This window comes from Salmo salar, chromosome ssa20, assembly GCF_905237065.1.
Source record: "Salmo salar chromosome ssa20, Ssal_v3.1, whole genome shotgun sequence".
Taxonomy (NCBI): Eukaryota; Metazoa; Chordata; class Actinopteri; order Salmoniformes; family Salmonidae; genus Salmo; species Salmo salar.
The window spans coordinates 36,733,489-36,752,013 of NC_059461.1; the positions used below are offsets into that span (position 1 = coordinate 36,733,489).

At 44.0% G+C, this 18,525-nt stretch overlaps 1 protein-coding gene across 4 annotated transcripts in view; it reads right to left on the reverse strand.

Moving 5' to 3' along the window:
- Positions 1-18,525, reverse strand: part of LOC106580525 (netrin receptor UNC5D) — a 209,788-nt gene that overhangs the window by 49,393 nt on the left and 141,870 nt on the right. The gene's annotated exons all lie outside the window — the stretch shown is intronic.

The window sequence follows — 18,525 nt, forward strand, 5'->3', positions numbered from 1 at the left end:
ATTGACAATTTTGATACCTTCTGGAAACAAAGCTAGTATTATAAGGAGGATGGGCTCCACTCAAATTTTTGAGATCCTGGATCCTTTCACAGTATTATAAGGCTGAGTTGTGACAATGACTTATCAATGACCCAAGTCCAGCTCATTTAATCCCTACTATTGTGTCACTGAGTTGTCATAATGCGTCAGCAAATGTACATTATCCTAGGGTCGTTGGAAGACAATGTAAGTAACCTAATTTATGTCCCTCTTACTGCCCTGAATGCCTCTGCTGATCCCACAGCTATTGTATGCAGTAATCATGACCCTATTATAAGAATATTTTGAAGATAAATACACAACGCAGAGAACGAGAGGATGAGAGTACTAGAATTAACGATCAACAGGGAATTGTCAATGTAAATAGTTGGTCTTCAGTTCAACAGCTGTTTAGAATCTGTGGGATGTCAGTCCTGGACTCAGAGCTACGTGTGCCATGTTTTCATTGGTCTGTACGTTGAGTCTGGAGCAGGATGCTTGTTATTTGGCCATTGGTCCAGTGGTACTGCAAGACGTTCTGATTGGTCAACCCCCAGCTAGGGTGGGGGGTTATAAATGCCATCCTGTTCCTTTGTTCTGTGGAGAAAAGCTGAGGACAGGAGAGACTGAACATCTACCTCCCAGCATAACGTCTATCATTTGTCCTTCTCAAATAAACCTATTTTTCTCCCCCTGATTTGCTTTGGAGTTTGTGTTATTGAATAATAACATCAACTGCTAACACTATGAACCAGAGTAATACTGTAAGCAGAGCTGGTGTGCCCTAGTAGGAAGTCCACTGTGTGCAGCTCACCTTGCACTAATAAAAAAATAAGCCGTGGATGTCTACCTCAGCTAAGCAAGAAAAACAATCAAACATCCCAGAAAAGTGTTAAAATAGCCTACGTTAACATATGTAGCTTAAGAAACAAGGTTCATGAAATCAATAATTTGCTAGTAACAGATGACATATTCTGACAATATCTGAAACTCACTTAGATAATACCTTTGATGATACATTGGTAGCAATACATGGTTATAAGAGCTACAGAAAATACAGAAATGCCAAAGGTGGAGGTGTGGCTATATTCAGAACCACATTCCTGTCAAGCTTAGAGAGGATCTCATTTTAAATACTGTTCAAGTAATATGGCTACAGGTTCATCTGCCTCACCTAAAGCCCATTCTGGTGGGAAAGTGCTATAGACCACCGAGTGCGAACAGTCAGTATCTGGATAATGTGTGAAATGCTTGATAATGTATGTGATATCAATAGTGAGGTATACTTTCTGGGTGATTTAAATATTGACTGGCTTTCATCAGGCTGCCTGTCACATGGATGACACTGGAGAGACGAAGCAGGTACAGGGAGTAAAACGTTTAATAAATAATGGACATGGAACGAGACAGGAACAGCGTCAACAAACAAGTAACACAAACAAAAGACAATCAATACAGCAGCGGGGAACAGAGCAAGGGAACTGACAAATATAGGGGACGAAATAAACAGACGAGTGAGTCCAGGTAAGTCCAATATCGCTGATGCGCGTGATGAGGGAAGTCAGGTGTGCGTAATGGATAGAAGGAGTGCGTGATGCAGGGCAGTCTGGCACCCTCAAGCGCTTGGGGGGGGAAGCGGGAGCAGACGTGACACTGCCCACTCAAGAGAAAGCTTCAAAACTGTAACTAGTGCCTCCAACCTGGTTCAGGTTATCAATCAACCTACCAGTGTAGATACAATCAGTACAGGAATGAAATCATCAACATGTATTCGTCCTATCTTTACTAATACAGCAGACATTTCTTTGAAAGCAGTATCCAAATCCATCGGATGTAGTGATCACAATAAAAATTTTAATGAGGGAAATAAGTATTTGACCCCTCTGAAAAACATGACTTAGTACTTGGTGGCAAAACCCTTGTTGGCAATCACAGAGGTCAGACGTTTCTTGTAGTTGGCCACCAGGTGTGCACACATCTCAGGAGGGATTTTGTCCCACTCCTCTTTGCAGATCTTCTCCAAGTCAATTAAGGTTTTGAGGCTGACGTTTGGCAACTCGAACCTTCAGCTCTCTCCACAGATTTTCTATGGGATTAAAGTCTGGAGACTGGCTAGGCCACTCCAGGACATTAATGTGCTTCTTCTTGAGCCACTCCTTTGTTGCCTTGGTCGTGTGTTTTGGGTCATTGTCATGCTGGAATACCCATCCACGACGCATTTTCAATGCCCTGGCTGAGGGAAGGAGGTTCTCACCCAAGATTTGACGGTACATGGCCCCGTCCATCGTCCCTTTGATGTGGTGAAGTTGTCCTGTCCCCTTAGCAGAAAAACACCCCCAAAGCATGTTTCCACCTCCATGTTTGACGCTGGGGATGGTGTTCTTGGGGTCATAGGCAGCATTCCTCCTCCTCCAAACACAGCGAGTTGAGTTGATGCCAAAGAGCTCCATTTTGGTCTCATCTGACCACAACGCTTTCACCCAGTTGTCCTCTGAATCAGTCAGATGTTCATTGGCAAACTTCAGACGGGCATGTATATGTGCTTTCTTGAGCAGGGGGACCTTGCAGGCGCTGCAGGATTTCAGTCCTTCACGGCGTAGTGTGTTACCAATTGTTTTCTTGGTGACTATGGTCCCAGCTGCCTTGAGATCATTGACAAGATCCTCCCATGTAGTTCTGGGCTGATTCCTCACCGTTCTCATGATCAATGCAACTCCATGAGGTGAGATCTTGCATGGAGCCCCAGGCCGAGGGAGATTGACAGTTCTTTTGTGTTTCTTCCATTTGCGAATAATCGCACCAACTGTTGTCACCTTCTCACCAAGCTGCTTGGCGATGGTCTTGTAGCCCATTCCAGCCTTGTGTAGGTCTACAATCTTGTCCCTGACATCCTTGGAGAGCGCTTTGGTCTTGGCAATGGTGGAGAGTTTGGAATCTGATTGATTGATTGCTTCTGTAGACAGGTGTCTTTTATACAGCTAACAAGCTGAGATTAGGAGCACTCCCTTTAAGAGTGTGCTCCTAATCTCAGCTCGTTACCTGTATAAAAGACACCTGGGAGCAATAAATCTTTCTGATTGAGAGGGGGTTATATACTTATTTCCCTCATTAACATGCAAATCAATTTATAACATTTTTGACATGCATTTTTCTGGATTTTGTTGTTGTTATTCTGTCTCTCACTGTTCAAATAAACTGATCATTTCTTTGTCAGTGGGCAAATGTACAAAATCAGCAGGGGATCAAATACTTTTTTCCGTCACTGTAGTAGCCATATTTAGGAAAACCAAAGTTCCAAAGGCTGGGCCTAATATTGTGTATAAGATGACATACAATAAGTTTTGTAGTGATTCCTATGTTGTTGATGTGAAGAATATTTGTTGGTCCGTGGTGTGTAATAAGCAACCAGATGCTGCACTTGACACATTTATGAAATTGCTTATCCCAGTTACTAATAAGCATGCACCCATTAATAAAATGACTGTACAAACTGTTGAATCCCTGTGGATTGATGGGGAATTGCAAAATTGTATGGTTGAGAGGGATGAGGCAAAAGAGATGGCAAATAGGTCTGGCTGTACAACCAATTGGCAAACGTACTGCAAATTGAGAAATCATGTGACAAAAATGAATAAAAAAAATAATAAACTACACTATGAAACAAAGATAAATGACAAAGAATGATAGAAAAAGCTTTGGAGCACCTTAAATGAAGTTTTGGGCAAAAAGGCAAACTCCGCTCCATCATTTATTGAATCAGATGGCTCATTCATCCAAAAAAACTCGCTGATATTGCCAACTGCTTTAATAATTTTTGCAATTGGCAAGATTAGCAAACTTAGGCATGACATGCCAGCAACAAACACTGAAACTACAAGATAACCCTATTCGAAAAAATACCAAGTCCATTTTATGGCAAGAACAGCTCAAATAAGCAAAGAGAAACGACAGTCCATCATTACTATGGGCTGCGGGACACAGCCAGTGAAATATCAGGGCGGAAAATTCAAAAACAACAAAATGTCATAATTCAACTTTCTCAAACATACAACTATTTTACACCATTTTAAAGATAAACTTCTCGTTAACCTAACCTCATTGTCCGATTTAAAAAAGGCTTTACAGCGAAAGCAAAACATTAGATTATGTTAGGAGAGTACATAGACAAAAATATTCACACAGCCATTTTCCAAGCAAGGACATGTGTCAATAAAACCCAAAACACAGCTAAATGAAACACTAACCTTTGACGATCTTCATCAGATGACACTCCTAGGACATTATGTTACACAATACAAGTATGTTTTGTTCGATAAAGTTCATATTTATATCCAAAAAACCCATTTTACATTGGCGCGTGATGTTCAGAAAATGTATTCCCACCAAAACGTACGGTAATGTGCACATCAATTTATAAAAATACTCATCATAAACGTTGACAAAATGTACTGCTCAAAAAAATAAAGGGAACACTTAAACAACACATCCTAGATCTGAATGAAAGAAATAATCTTATTAAATACTTTTTTCTTTACATAGTTGAATGTGCTGACAACAAAATCACACAAAAATAATCAATGGAAATCCAATTTATCAACCCACGGAGGTCTGGATTTGGAGTCACACTCAAAATTAAAGTGGAAAACCACACTACAGGCTGATCCAACTTTGATGTAATGTCCTTAAAACAAGTCAAAATGAGGCTCAGTAGTGTGTGTGGCCTCCACGTGCCTGTATGACCTCCCTACAACGCCTGGGCATGCTCCTGATGAGGTGGTGGATGGTCTCCTGAGGGATCTCCTCCCAGACCTGGACTAAAGCATCAGCCAACTCCTGGACAGTCTGTGGTGCCACGTGGCGTTGGTGGATGGAGTGAGACATGATGTCCCAGATGTGCTCAATTGGATTCAGGTCTGGGGAACGGGCGGGCCAGTCCATAGCATAAATGCCTTCCTCTTGCAGGAACTGCTGACACACTCCAGCCACATGAGGTCTAGCATTGTCTTGCATTAGGAGGAACCCAGGGCCAACCGCACCAGCATATGGTCTCACAAGGGGTCTGAGGATCTCATCTCGGTACCTAATGGCAGTCAGGCTACCTCTGGCGAGCACATGGAGGGCTGTGCGGCCCCCCAAAGAAATGCCACCCCACACCATGACTGACCCACCGCCAAACCGGTCATGCTGGAGGATGTTGCAGGCAGCAGAACGTTCTCCACGGCGTCTTCAGACTCTGTCACGTCTGTCACGTGCTCAGTGTGAACCTGCTTTCATCTGTGGAGAGCACAGGGCGCAGTGGCGAATTTGCCAATCTTGGTGTTCTCTGGCAAATGCCAAACGTCCTGCACGGTGTTGGGCTGTAAGCACAACCCCCACCTGTGGACGTCAGGCCCTCATACCACCCTCATGGAGTCTTTTTCTGACCGCTTGAGCAGACTCATGCACATTTGTGGCCTGCTGGAGGTAATTTTGCAGGGCTCTGGCAGTGCTCCTCCTGCTCCTCCTTGCACAAAGGCGGAGGTAGCGGTCCTGCTGCTGGGTTGTTGCCCTTCTACGGCCTCCTCCACGTCTCCTGATGTACTGGCCTGTCTCCTGGTAGCACCTCCATGCTCTGGACACTACGCTGACAGACACAGCAAACCTTCTTGCCACAGCTCGCATTGATGTGCCATCCTGGATGAGCTGCACTACCTGAGCCACTTGTGTGGGTTGTAGACTCCGTCTCATGCTACCACTAGAGTGAAAGCACCGCCACATTCAAAAGTGACCAAAACATCAGCCAGGAAGCATAGGAACTGAGAAGGGGTCTGTGGTCCCCACCTGCAGAACCACTCCTTTATTGGGGGTGTCTTGCTAATTGCCTATAATTTCCACTTGTTGTCTATTCCATTTGCACAACAGCATGTGACATTTATTGTCAATCAGTGTTGCTTCCTAAGTGGACAGTTTGATTTCACAGAAGTGTGATTGACTTGGAGTTACATTGTGTTGTTTAAGTGTTCCCTTTATTTTTTTGAGCAGTGTATATAACAATTATTTTAAGAATTATAGATAGACTACCTCTGGATGCAACCGCTGTGTCAGATTTTAAAATAGCTTTACGGAGAAAGCACATTTTTCAGTATTCTGAGTACATAGCTCAGCCATCACGGTGAGCTATTCAGACACCCGCCAAGTTCGGGGCAACCTAAACTCAGAATTAGTGTTAGAAATATGCTCTTACCTTTGCTGATCTTCGTCAGAATGCATTCCCAGGACTACTACTTCCACAAGAAATGTTGTTTTTGTTAAAAATAATCCATATTTATGTACAAATACCTCCGTTTTGTTCGTGCATACAGATCACTTATCCAAAGGCATAACGCGCGAGCGCAGAACGAGAGACGAAAAGTCAAAATGTTCCATTACCGTACTTAGAAGCATGTCAAACGCTGTTAAAAATCAATCTTTATGGTATTTTTTACGTAAAATTGCAATAATATTCCAACCGGACGATAGCATATTCATTCAAGAAGAAAAAGAAGGAGGGGCGCGCTCGCAGGACCGAGCATATCCAATCCCTTTGTTGCCAGGCAGACCACTCAGTAACTGAGCTCCTATTATCTGTCCAGTGACAGGAAAATGCTCAAACCACTTTCTGAAGGCTTTAGATAGCCAATGGAAGCCTTAGGAAGTGCAACGTCACCCCACAGACACTGGAGCTTCGATAGAGAATCAAAAGAAGAACTACAATTCTCAGACTTTTCACTTCCTGCTTGGATTTTTCTCAGGTTTTTGCCTGCCAAATGAGATCTGTTATACTCACAGACACCATTCAAACAGTTTTAGAAACTTCAGAGTATTTTCTATCCAAATCTACTAATAATATGCATATTCTAGTTTCTGGGCCAGAGTAGTAACCTGTTTAAATTGGGTACGTTTTTCATCCGGCCGTGAAAATACTGCCCCCTAGCCCAGACAGGTTTAGACATGAAGGTCAGTCAATGCGGAACATTTTAAGATCTTTGAAAGTTTCTTCAAGTGTACCGTAAATTCCAGACTATAAGCCGCAACTTTTTTCCCAGGTTTTGAACCTCGCGGCTTAACCTGTTGGGGATAGGGGGCAGTATTTGCACGGCTGGATAAAAACGTACCCGATTTAATCTGGTTACTACTCCTGCCCAGTAACTAGAATATGCATATAATTATTGGCTTTGGATAGAAAACACCCTAAAGTTTCTAAAACTGTTTGAATGTTGTCTGTGAGTATAACAAAACTCCTATGGCAGGCCAAAACCTGAGAAGATTTCAAGCAGGAGGTGGCCTGTCTGAGAAGTAGTGTTTCATCTTGGCTCTTTTTATTGAAGACTCAGGATCTGTGCAATAACGTGACACTTCCTACGTCTTCCATAGGGTCTCAGAGCCCGGGAAAACGTTGAACGATATCGAGGCAGGCTCTGGCTGAAACACTTTATCGCTTTTGGCAAGTGGCCACTCAGAGTACTATGGGCTTAGGCGCGTGCCCGCTTCGACCGAATGGTTTCTTTTCCTTTGTCTGTTTATCTAAACGCAGATTCCCGGTCGGAATATTATCGCTTTTTTACGAGAAAAATGGCATAAAAATTGATTTTAAACAGCGGTTGACATGCTTCGAAGTACGGTAATGGAATATTTAGACATTTTTTGTCACTAATTGCGCCATGCTCGTAACCCTGATTTACCATTTCGGATAGTGTCTGGAACGCACGAACAAAACGCAGCTATTTGGATATAACGATGGATTATTTTGGACCAAACCAACATTTGTTATTGAAGTAGCAGTCCTGGGAGTGCATTCTGACGAAGACAACAAAGGTAATCAAACTTTTGTAATAGTAAATCGGAGTTTGGTCAGGGCTAAACTTGGTGGGTGTCTAAATGGCTAGCCGTGATGGCTGGGCTATCTACTGAGAATATTGCAAAATGTGCTTTCACCGAAAAGCTATTTTAAAATCGGACACCTCGATTGCACAAAGGAGTTCTGTATCTATAATTCTTAAAATAATTGTTATGTTTTTTGTGAACGTTTATCGTGAGTAATTTAGTAAATTGTTAGTAAATTCCCCGGAAGTTTGCGGGGGGTATGCTAGTTCTGAACGTCACATGCTAATGTAAAAAGCTGGTTTTTGATATAAATATGAACTTGATTGAACAAAACATGCATGTATTGTATAACATAATGTCCTAGGTGTGTCATCTGATGAAGATCATCAAAGGTTAGTGCTGCATTTAGCTGTCTTCTGGGTTTTTGTGACATTATATGCTAGCTTGAAAAATGGGTGTCTGATTATTTCTGGCTGGGTACTCTGCTGACATAATCTAATGTTTTGCTTTCGCTGTAAAGCCTTTTTGAAATTGGACAGTGTGGTTAGATTAACGAGAGTCTTGTCTTTAAAATGCTGTAAAATAGTCATATGTTTGAAAAATTGAAGTAATAGCATTTCTAAGGTATTTGAAAATCGCGCCACGGGATTCAACTGCCTGTTGCGTAGGTGGGACGAATTCGTCCCGCCTAGCCCAGAGAGGTTAACGAGAGTCTTGTCTTTAAAATGGCTTAAAATAGTCATATGTTTGAGAAATTGAAGTAATAGCATTTCTAAGGTATTTGAATAACGTGCCACGGACGATTTCGTCCCACCTTCCCTAGAGAGGTTAATCACCACATCCTCATCGGCAGACTCAGTAGCCTTGGTTTCTCAAACGATTGCGTCGCCTGGTTCACCAACTACTTCTCTGACTGAGTTCAGTGTGTCAAATCGGAGGGCCTGCTGTCCGAACCTCTGGCAGTCTCTATGGGGGTACCACAGGGTTCAATTCTTGGGCCAACTCTTTTCTCTGTATACATCAATGATGTCGCTCTTGCTGCTGGTGAATCTCTGATCCACCTCTACGCAGACGACACCATTCTGTATACTTCTGGCCCTTCTTTGGACACTGTGTTAACAACCCTCCAGACGAGCTTCAATGCCATTCAACTCTCCTTCCGTGGTCTCCAACTGCTCCTAAACACAAGTAAAACTAAATGCATGCTCTTCAACCGATCGCTGCCTGCACCTGCCCGCCTGTCCAGCATCACTTCTCTGGACGGTTCTGACTTAGAATTTGTGGACAACTACAAATACCTAGGTGTCTGGTTAGACTGTAAACTCTCCTTCCAGACTCACATCAATCATCTCCAATCCAAAGTTAAATCTAGAATTGGCTTCCTATTTCGCAACAAAGCATCCTTCACTCATGCTGCCAAACATACCCTCGTAAAACTGACCATCCTACCAATCCTCGACTTCGGCGATGTCATTTACAAAATAGCCTCCAATACCCTACTCAACAAGCTGGATGCAGTCTATCACAGTGCCATCCGTTTTGTCACCAAAGCCCCATATACTACCCACCATTGCGACCTGTACGCTCTCGTTGGCTGGTCTTCGCTTCATAATCGTCGCCAAACACATTGGCTCCAGGTCATCTACAAGACCCTGCTAGGTAAAGTCCCCGCTTATCTCCGCTCACTGGTCACCATAGCAGCACCCACCTCTAGCACGCGCTCCAGCAGGCATATCTCTCTGGTCACCCCTATCTCTAGCTTTAAGCACCAGCTATCAGAGCAGCTCCCAGATCACTGCACCTGTACATAGCCCATCTATAATTTAGCCCAAACTACTACCTCTTCCCCTACTGTATTTATTTATTTTATTTATTTAGCTCCTTTGCACCATATTATTTATATTTTAACTTTGAACTTTCTCCAAACTACAAATCTACCATTCCAGTGTTTTACTTGCTATACTTTATTTACTTTGCCACCATGGCCTTTTTTGCCTTTACCTCCCTTATCTCACATCATTTGCTCACATTGTATATAGTCTTATTTTTTTTCTACTGCATCATTGATTGTATGTTGTTTTACTCCATGTGTAACTCTGTGTTTTTGTATGTTGTCGAACTGCTTTGCTTTATCTTGGCCAGGTCGCAATTGTAAATGAGAACTTGTTCTCAACTTGCCTACCTGGTTAAATAAAGGTGAAATAAAAATAAATAAATAAATAAAAAATCTATAATTCTTTAAATAATTGTTATATATTTTGTCAACGTTTATGATGAGTATTTTTGTAAATTGATGTGCACATTCACCGGACGTTTTGGTGGGAATACATTTTCTGAACATCACGTGCCAATGTAAAATGCTGTTTTTGGATATAAATATGAACTTTATCGAACAAAACATACATGTATTGTGTAACATAATGTCCTAGGAGTGTCATCTGATGAAGATCGTCAAAGGTTAGTGCTTCATTTAGCTGTGTTTTGGGTATTATTGACACATGTCCTTGCTTGGAAAATGGCTGTGTGATTATTTTTGTCTATGTACTCTCCTAACATAATCTAATGTTTTTCTTTCGCTGTAAAGCCTTTTTGAAATCGGACAATGTGGTTACATCAAGGAGAAGTGTATATTTAAATGGTGTAAAATAGTTGTATGTTTGAGAAAGTTGAATTATGACATTTTGTTGTTTTTGAATTTGCCGCCCTGATATTTCACTGGCTGTGTCCCGCAGGTGGGACGCTAGCGTCCCACCTGTTTTTAAAATGTATAACTGCCTTAATTTTGCTGCCCCAGGAAGAGTAGCTGCTGCCTTGGCTAATGGGGATCCATAATAAATACAAATACAAATCTACACTGATTGAAGTGGATTTAACAAGTGATATCAACAAGGGTTCATAGCTTCACCTGGATTCACATGGTCAGTCTATATCATGGAAAGAGCAGGTGTCCCTAATATCTAGCACACAGTGTATTGCACTGCACGCACATATTTACACACACACAATCATATTTCATAGATAAGCCTATTGTATTCTCCTCTGCAGATCTAGTCTGATGTACAACCTATCTGACGTCAATGAGCACCATACTTTATGACCTAGAAACAGGAGAACTAGGAATAGCTGAAGCCTTGTTTCCCTTCACTTTAAACAAGACTTGGAAATCCCCTTCAATGGATTCCAGATTCCAATGCGCAATTAAAAGTTACCCTTTAGCAAGATGGCATCAGAGGCAAGCAGTTAATGTACTAAAGTAGGAAGATAAGGGGAGGAAAAGACTGGGGATTGACTCTAATGTTTCATGATTAAAACAATCTGTCACTGGAAGAGAGCCGGCGGTAGCGGTGGCAGAGGAGTGTTTCCCTCTTTATGTATTTATTTCAATTTCATCAGGGGAAATTTGCGAGTTGAAAGAGGCAATTAATGCGTGGCACAATCCGCCCGGCCCTCACTGAGCTGTAGGACCTGCTCTACATTACCGGGCTGTCGCCTGCCACTGCTAACATCCTTAGGGTAATGATGAAAAGATCCACCCGGCAGAAACGGAAGGAGAAGAAAAAAGAAAGTGTGGCGGGGACAAATACAAATTAGCCCTGTAAGTGTGTGGCGGAGGATGTGAGGGATGAATTGCCTAATTGGCACATTTGTTTCAATTAGGAGGTGGCCATCAGTGTCACAGGCTTGACGGAGAACCGGGTTCCAGGCCGAGGCCATGTGTGTCTGTGGGGACGTGGGAGGACCTCTGATATCCTGGAGCGGAGCGGAGAGGACACTGAGACCTGGGTGGGTGACAGTAACATCTTGTAAAGTCTTATGTCTGTAAAGTCTTATGTTTGTAATGTCTTTGGACCCCAGGAAGATCAGCTGTCATCATGCCGAATAAAGATACAAATCTGAGACCTATAGGTGGGTGACAATCGGCAGCATAGCTGTGAAAATTTTGTTATATTAAATGTATTGCATTGGAGCCATGAGAGTGTGCAGCTTTTCTTTTCTAGGTGACACTCACATTCTAGGTGAGGCTCTAGGTATGGCTGTGTCTTTGTCCCTTCCCTACTATCCTGGGAACCTACTATAGCTCAACAGGTAAAACCATAGAAATGCTGGTGCATCGTGTCATGGCTGATTCTCTGAGGGAATCACAGGCTGCGTCCAAACGGCACCCTATTGCCTATATAGCTCACTGCTTTTGACTAGACCCTTATGGGCCCTCGTCAAAAGTAGTGCACTACATAGGCAATAGGGTGCCATCTGGGACGCAAACTGAGTTAGTAGTGCTCCCCTTCAGCCAACTGTGCTGAGGAGCCATGGAAGGCCTATAGATACACGTGGTGGAGTCTGTGACAGTGTGGGTGGGATAACTTTTTTCATTCCTGTGTATCTCATCAAGACAATTACATGAATTAAACAACTATGACAGACGAGCCCCAGGGACTGGGAGATGCCATGTAGCCCCACTGAACACTGAGTCAGTAGCCAACGCCAAGTGTGTTAGTAATCCAGCCCGAGGTGTACGAACAGAGATGTACACACACATGCACAAAGACGCACCCGCACACACACACGCACAAAGATGCACACACACACACACAGACTGAGCCGAATCAAAGGCTTTGAACTTTGCATGCCTCTGTGTGTTCATATCTGTGTGAACCAGACATACATGCAGACAGGGGAGGGGAGGGCTGTGTCGGAGCTATCTCCACCGCTAATGTGTTTGCCACTCAGGAGGGTTAATCAAAAAAGATAGGGAAGACAAAGCACGGTTGTGTAGCCAGCCCACCTTCCTGTTGCTTCACAAATGCTGCCTCTCCTCCCCTGAGCAACGTGGCAGCACCACAATACTATTCCACCCAGATCTGTCTTATCTTAGGAAAGAAAATTGAGCTCTTTACTGCACTGCCCGACCACACTGGGGAACGTAATTGCTTGGCTTAATAACGAAACTCATAATTTTCTCTTGGAGAGCTTGCTCTGACCTGTGCGGAATTAACAGAGGGAGCAGAGCTAGGGAATTGGAAAGAAGCATGAGGGCACATAATAAAATCAAATAATCAAATCAAATTGTATTTGTCACATCCTTCGTAAACAACAGGTGAGATGCTTACTTACGGGCCCTTCCCAAAAATGCAGAGAGATTTTTGTTGTTGTTGACAGAATAGAAAAATCATAACACAAGGAATAAATACACAATGAGTAACGATAACTTGGTAATTGAGGTAGATATGGCCACTATATAACACACACACACACACAAAACACACACACACACACACACACACACACACACACACATACATACATACATACATACATACATACATACATTTATACACACAAAAGTATGTGGACACCCCTTCAAGTTAGTGAATTCGGCTATTTCAGCCACACCCGTTGCTGACAGGTGTATAAAAATCGAGCACACAGGCATGCAATCTCCATAGACAATTGGCAGTAGAATGGCTTTACTGAAAAGCTCAGTGACTTTCAATGTGGGATCGTCGTAGGATGCCACCTTATCAAGAAGTCAGTTCGTCAAAGGCCCTTTCCTGTTTCAGCATGACAATGCCCCCATGCACAAAGAGAGGTCAACACAGAAATGGTTTGTTTAGATTGGTGTGGAAGAACTTGACTGGCCTGCACAGAGCCCGGACCTCAATCCCATTGAACTCCTTTGGGATGATTTGAAACGGCGACTGTGAGCCAGGCCTAATCGCCCAACATCAGTGCCGACTTCACTAATGCTTGTGGCTGAATGGCAGCAAGTCCCCGCAGCAATGTTCCAAAGTCTAGTGGAAAGCCTTCCCAGAACAGTGGAGGCTGTTATAGCAGCAAAGAGAAGACCAACTCCAGATTAATGCCGATGAATTTGGAATTAGATGTTCAACGAGCAGGTGTCCACATACTTTTAGTAATGTAGTGTATATACAGTGCATTCGGAAAGTTTTCAGATCTCTTGACATTTTCCACATTTTGTTACGTTACAGCCTTATTCTAAAATAAGGCTTTAACGTAAAGCAAAAATAGTTTTTTAGACAGTTTTACAAATGTATTAAAAATAAAAAATGGGAATATCACATTTACATAAGTATTCAGAGCCTTTACTCAGTACTTTGCTGAAGCATCTTTGGCAGTGATAACAGCCTCAAGTCTTCTTGGGTACAAAATTGGCACACCTGTGTATTTTGGGTGTTTCTCCCATTCTTCTCTACGGATCCACTAAAGCGTTGTCAGGTTGGATGGAGAGCGTCACTGCACAGCTATTTTAATGTCTCTCCAGAGATGTTCGATAGTGTTCAAGTCCGGGCTCTGGCTGGGCCTCTAAAGGACATTCAGAGGCTTGTCCTGAAGCCACTCCTACGTTGTATTAGCTGTGTGCTTAGGATCGTTGTCCTGTTGGAAGGTGAACTTTGGCCCAGTCTGATGTCCTGAGTGCTCTGGAGCAGGTTTTCATCAAGGATCTCTCTGTACTTTGCTCTGTTCATCTTTCCCTCGATCCTGACTAGTCTCCCAGTCCCTGCCTCTGAAAAACATCTCCACAGCATGATGCTGCCACCACCATGCTTCACAGTAGGGATGGTGCCAGGTTTCCTCCAGACGTGCTACTTGGCATTCAGAGCAAAGAGTTCAATCTTGGTTTCATCAGACCAGACAATCTTGTTTCTCATGGTCTGCGAGTCTTTAGGTGCCTTTTGGCAAACTCCAAGTGGGTTGTCATGTGCCTTTTATTGAGGAGTGGCTTCCGTCTGGCTACTCCACCATAAAGGCCTGATTGGTGGAGTGCTGCAAAAATGATTGTTCTTCTGTAAGGTTCTCCCATCACCACAGAGGAACTCTGGAGCTCTGTCAGAGGGTTCTTGGTCACCTCCCTGACCAAAGCCCTTCAACCCCGATTGTTCAGTTTAGCCAGGCGGCAACCTCTAGGAAGTCTTTGTGGTTGCAAACTTCTTCCATTTAAGAATGATGGAGGCCGCTGTGTTCTTGGGACCTTCAATACTGCAGAAATGTTTTGGTAGTCCAAGATCCAGTTGCAGAGGGAGGTGTTTATTCCCAGGGTCCTGAGTTTAGTGATGAGCTTGGAGGGCGCTATGTTGTTGAACACTGAGCTGTAATCAATGAACAGCACTCTCACATAGGTGTTCCTCTTGTTCAGGTGGGAGAAGGCTGTGTGGAATGCAATAGAGATTGCGTCATCTGTGGATCTGTTAGGGCGGTATGTGAATTGTAGTGGTTTCAGGGTGTCTGGGATGATGTTGATGTGTGCCATGGCCAGCATTTCAAAGCATTTCATGTCTACAGATGTGAGTGCTACGGGGCGATAGTCATTTAGACATCGGAGAGCAAGATCAAAGTGGGCGGGAACAGCTGGTGCTCTCATGCATGGTTCAGTGTTGCTTGCCTCGAAGCGAGCACATAAGGTTGAATGTGGAATGGTTTTGTAGCAAAATGTAGCATATTCACTGAAATTAGTTACAGTGAATCAATAGTATCACCCATTTACAATTACTTTGATGGCAATAGTAAAGTCTGTGTATTTTGGAAGAAACTAACAAGAAAGGAAGGCAATTACATGTCGAATGTAATATATTTCTTGTTTGCCACAATGGAAATGCACTAAGAGTTTAACAAGCTGTTTTAGTGCCTTTTGTTCCTTTTCACTTCAATTGGCTAAATTAGTCAAAAGCAGTAATGGAGGTAGCATGTCGTACAAATAATCACACAGCAGCACGCCAGTGTTCTTTTCTCTGTGATTTAAAATGTGATTTTTTTCTCCATTTATGAATAATTACATTTGAAACACTTGGAATTATTATCTTGTGCATCCCAGATGATACCTTATGTAGTGCACCATGGGCCCTGGTCAAAAGTAGTACCACTAGGGAATAGGGTGCCATTTGGGACGCGGCCCTGAAATTGTTCAGTATTTTGTGTCATGGTCTGGGTTCCCATTTCTGAGACTGTTCAATGCGTTTCATTTCACATTAAGATATTTTCTTTTATTTACATAAATTAAGTGTGGTGGTTTAGAGTTTGGCTGTTCATTTCACTTTCCTTTCAGATGATCCTAGAATGGGTTCATTATTCAAGGTTATCTGATGTTGGCTCCAGTCAGAATGATTTGAAATGTTATACATCTAAACCATATTCACACTCCTCATTCAAATATTCATTACTTCTTTAATACAAGAGTAAATGTGTTATGATGAAAAAATAGGAAACCACAGTCAATTATTCTCTCACACATTTTTGACTTTGTTAACTTCGCTAACCTCTGCTGCGGTGCTAAAATGCTAAAAATAATTCCAACAGATGGCAGATCAAACAAAATAAAAGTGGTATGAGTAGGCTGTATTATTATTCTTGGGGTGGATAGGAATATATAATTTTATACTTCTCCTTCTATTCCTAATGTGCTTGGTTACCTCAATGATTGAAGTTGGATTTATATTTTAATGAAACCCCTTATGAAGTGAAAATTAAAAACGACCTCTGAAACTTAGTCTTAAATGTAAAATTAAGAGTATTGGCTTGCTCTTTGCTTCAGCACATTTGCAATGTCCATAGATATCTGATTTGAATGAGAATAAAATGCCAAAATGCAGTGTGTTTTCAAAGCAACTCACTTATTTGCCTCACTTGAAAATGTGTGCCTGAAACAATTTGTAGAGAGAAGTGAGATGGAGAGCCAAGTTGAGAGCAGAGCAGTAACTCCAGTGTCACATTTCCCTTATGCAAGTAATGTTCCAGAGAGCCGAGCTAGGAGACAATCCCAGCCTCTCCCAAAGTGCCAGGCACAGGCTTATATAAGCGGTCTCAGCCACAATGATGCAAAATGTATCCAATTCTGAGCGACTTATTAGTTCGCCTCGACATCATTGCTGACTGAAGGAGTTTCTGAACACGTTCCTCCAGAGGGATGTTTACAGTGCATCAAAGATACCAACTCACATTCTATTACAGCTGGGAGTGGAGTGAGCAGGAGCGGGAGCAGCATCCATCCCATAGTCAGCCAGCCTGCCGAAAAAAGGCTCCCAAAAACCTCACACTACACTTGCAATCTCAATATTTCATGAAGAGGTGGGTACTGTACAATGGAATGGTCTGGGCTGTGAACGCCTGCTCTGTGTTATACAGTTTTCACTTCTGGCTGGGCTCATTTATGTTGACAAAGGACTGGAGAAGAGATTCTGGGCTCTTCTCAGCTTAGTCTGCATGTCACAACATCGACGGAAGGTGGTGCCCCTCCTCGCCCGGGCGGCGCTCGGCCAACTAGCTGCCACCGATCCTCTGTTTCATTTTCTGTTGGTTAGGTCTAGGTTAGGTACACACCTGTTTTGTATTAGTTCATTAGTTGGGGGGTTATTTAGTCTTTGTGTAGATTTGTTTTTTGTGTGTGATTATTTTGCGTCAGGACTTTAGTCTGGGGAACAGGTGTTTTTCCTGTTTTGGGCTGCGTCCCTACACTGTGTTCAGGCTGTTTATGGGCATTTTGTATTGTCGCCCTGCCCTACCTGTTTTGGACAAGTGTGGATACTTATTAAACGTGTGTTCATGGACTTGTGTCTCCTGCGCTTGACTTCACCCCTCCTGCTTCCTTGAGCCGCCTGACAGAATCACACACCTAACTGATGGAGTCAGCAGGAGCCTCAGCACCAACCCCGTCCATGGAGGAAAGGGTTGCCCAACACTCCGCCATCCTCCACCGGCTGGGCACCGCCATGGACCAGGTGTTGGCGCGCCTGGAGAGCTGGGACCGAAGCGCTCCCGCCCCCACTAACGCGGCTGCTCAACAGCCTGTACCTCTACCAGCGCCGACAGCACCCAGTACCAGCTGGGTTAAACTCGCGCCCCCGAGGGAGTACAATGGGACGGCCGCTGGGTGTAAGGGTATCCTACTCCAGCTGGAGTTATACCTGGCGACCGTCCATCCCCCTCCCTCGGGAGAGGAGAGTGTCAGCGTCCTCGTCTCGTGTCTCACGGGTAGAGCCCTGGAATGGGCCAATGCCGTTTGGGACAGTCCGGACTCAGCCAGGGACCACTACCCGGAGTTCACCCGCCACTTCCGTGCAGTGTTCGATCATCCCCTGGAGGGTAAAGCGGCGGGTGAGCGACTGTTTCACCTGAGACAGGAGACAAGGAGCGCGCAGGACTTTGCTTTATAGTTCCGGACCCTGGCCACTGGAGCGGGGTGGAATGAGAGGGCCCTTATAGATCACTACCGTTGAAGCCTAAGGGAGGACGTCCGCCGGGAGTTAGCTTGTCGGGACACAACCATCACCCTGGACCAGCTTATTGACCTGTCCATCCGACTGGACAACCTGCTGGCCGCCCACGGGCGTCCGAACCGGGCCCTGCTCATTCCACCTCCCAGCCCTCCTGCTCCAACGCCTATGGAGATAGGGGGGGCTGCAGCCAGGAAGACTGGGGGGGGGGAGCCCTCTCCTGCACCCACTGTGGTCGTAGAGGGCACACTGTCGACCGGTGCTGGAGGAGCTCGCCTGGGAGTCCAGAGGGCAGGCAGAGCACTCCTTCGACATCTCAGGTGAGTCAGCACCAGCCTCACCCAGAGCCCCCTGTCAGTCACATGCATGCGTTAGTTTCCTTTCCTGAGTTTTCCCCTCACTCCCGGCTTAAGGCGCTAGTCGATTCAGGTGCGGCGGGGAG